The following is a 3,220-nucleotide window of genomic DNA, read 5'->3' on the forward strand; positions in this document are numbered from 1 at the left end:
AAATATTTATTAGTGGAAGACCACCAAGGTTCAATGTTAAAAGTTTGTTGACAACACCGTGTCCCGTTTCAAAAGTTTGTTGACACTACCATGTCAAGTTTCAAATATCTATAGATAATACCATGTCAAGTTTTATCTTATCTTTTTCGTAAACCACAGTTTTACATAACGTTGTATAGCATCTGAATAATAGTTATCAGAAAAATAGTTCAAGTTTCATTGACCATGAGATTTTACAAGTACAACTCCAAGTTGCGAAATGTTTGCATAATCTATGAGCACCTGAATACTAGCAATGACCAGAGTATAGAAACCACTACACTCTCCTTACCTCATAAAATGTTATACACTTGTTCGAGTGTATCTAATGTTCAAAATAAATGCATCACAGTTAATAATGTAGGGTGAGTTTGTCAACTTAACAGATCCGTCCATCTAAATTGTGCTTACACTGATGGTATTAAAAGTATTCAAGCTAGAGGCTTTGTGAACAAACTCAATATGCATATATAGTACTCATGTCAATACAAAAAGCATTTGATAATGCAAGTATAACAGCGTGTATTCTCATCCCTGAAAACATGTAAAAAGCGGGACTATAGTATACGTAGTTAGGTTGGTCAATAAATATGTCCTAAACAAATGTGGTTTCATAGTATAAATTGTCTTATTGCTCAACTCGACGCGTTTCAAAGTAGAAGTCAACATACAGTCAACTAGATCATGCAAGTCAAACGAAGTCAACCAAAGTCAAACCAAAAGTCAAACTTGGTCAAAGTAGTCAACTAAGGTCAACATCAGTAGGTTCATGTCAAATGTTGGTCAACATGTCAAACCTAAATTAAACAACACGTTTTGGATCATGATAGGTCAATTTCACAATTTCAGTTTATCGTTGTGCACAAAGTTCATGTACATGTAGCAAACTTAGCATATTATCTCATAGTACAAAATTCATGCAAATATGGAAAACTTCAGATCATAAGTATACTCAAAATTGATTCCAAAAAGTCTGGCCAGGGTCTCATACGATGTTTAAAAGTCAGGAATCAGAAGGGATACATTTATGGTTTGCCAAGTCAGTTTCTGACCGCGCACTGATTTCGTTTTGGCTATAACCGGAGCTAGATGCATGCAATTGATACAAGACCAGTGGCCATGGTTCAAGGACAAGTCAAACTAACACATATCAAAAGTTGAGAAATTTTTGTTTAGCCAAGTTGTACAGTTTATTCGTGCAATTTGAATGTTCAGTTTTCAGCTCAATTCAGAAGTTACAGAAACTATGGCACTAGTGTGCCCAATGCATAAAGTTTCGGAGGTTACAATAAACTGAGCATATACCAAATAAGATATAAAGATTCTTATTCCAGAAGGTGAAGGTCTCAAAACATGTACAAGTCATCTTATATAGCAAAAGGTGCATACGTTACAGATTTGATCAGCATACATGTTACCATTTCGACACGCACATAACACAAGCTTCACAAACCTGAATGATGCAAGGCATAGATGAAACGTTAACTAAAAATTATGAACTTTCCAGATATGAAAATACTTCAAACAATATCTCATTGAAACCAATTAAAAAGTCAGTTTCATCATACCGAGCAAATCAGTTTTTCGCATACGATCAAACAAGCATAACATGAGCATTATAAATTCAAATCGCATGATATCCTAGTATAACATGAGTGTTTTAAAATTATCTATCCAATGGTATTAATTTCACAAGCTAATTCATGGTCTATCAAACCCAGATTTTCTGATTAAACAACAAAACACAACGTTAATTTCAAATGGACATAACTTGATCATCCTGAAACGAAATCAAGCGAATCCAAATCCTAAAATCAATAGTTTTTTGCAAGGAATCCAATTATCACATAATATCATGCATTTGAAAAATCAAAATTACTGTACACATAAAATACAAATTCAGTTTTCGCATAAGACAATCAAAACGAGCAATTTATCGCATCTAGTATTCATCAAACATCAAGACTTGAGCAATAGACAACTTAATCCATGAAACCTTAATAAAAATCTGATTTTAAAGATTAGGGTTTATGTAAATATTCCTTTAATCGCGAAAAGAACAATACACACGTGTAGAGGATAACACAAATTGCAACTTTGATGCTCAAGGTTTAATCAAAAAAATAAAATTTAATGGTGCTAGGGTTGGTGGTCGACGAGCAGCACCAGGGAGGAGGGAGAGCAGATTAGTCGACTGGTATCTTTTTTTCTGAGGGTTTAATTAGTTTAGGTTTAACACAAGGTATTTATATTAAGCCCTAATTCTTCTACTTAACACTTAAGTCCCTCAAGTTGCAAAAATTAAACATAAAAGGGGTGGGAATGGGGAAATCGGCCGAATTGCCCATGGGGTGTCTCCCGGGCTCGTGTTTTGCAAAAGCTTGTACTCGTGGTCCATTTCAAATACCGTTTAACCGTTTCGAAGGCCCGGAACGCTAACCGATCGTTAAAACGCAACCAAACGTTTAATTTATTAAAAACTCAATAAATTAAATATTTTTAAAAGTTAATAATTAATAAATTAATTATTAAAATAATCTCGAGCATTTCGTTACTCAAAAATCAGTTATTCAAATCGTACTGTTTTTATCGTATTTCTTTATCTGAAATATTTATTCGAATTAATACTAACCCATACTGATTTATGTAACCCTCCAAGGATCAAGTATGTATTTATTACACATAAACACATAAACGTCAAGTAATCGCCGTTAAATAAACTAACAGAAGGTTAACAGAAGTGATGGAAAAAGCAGGGTTGTCACATTACCCACCTGTTATTGAAAATTTCGTCCCAAAATTTTAGTGATCGTCCGCTGAAGTAGTTTCATCCGGAAACAGTTGCGGGTATTTCAGTCTCATTTGATCTTCACGCTCCCACGTGAACTCTGGTCCTCTTCTCGCGTTTCACCGAACTTTAACGACGGGAATTCTGCTTTGCTTCAACTGTTTGACCTCACGGCCCAAGATTTCGACAGGTTCTTCAATGAAATGAAGTTTTTCTTCGATACGCAGTTCCTCTAAAGGAATAATCAAATTCTCATCGGCTAGGCACTTCTTTAGGTTGGATACATGAAAAACTCCGTGTATACCACTGAGTGCTTGTGGCAGTTCCAACCTGTAAGCTACCAGTCCAACTGTTTCAGTTATCTCGAATGGTCCAACATATCTAGGACTCAGT

Source organism: Rutidosis leptorrhynchoides, chromosome 1 (genome assembly GCF_046630445.1).
Source record: "Rutidosis leptorrhynchoides isolate AG116_Rl617_1_P2 chromosome 1, CSIRO_AGI_Rlap_v1, whole genome shotgun sequence".
NCBI lineage: Eukaryota > Viridiplantae > Streptophyta > Magnoliopsida > Asterales > Asteraceae > Rutidosis > Rutidosis leptorrhynchoides.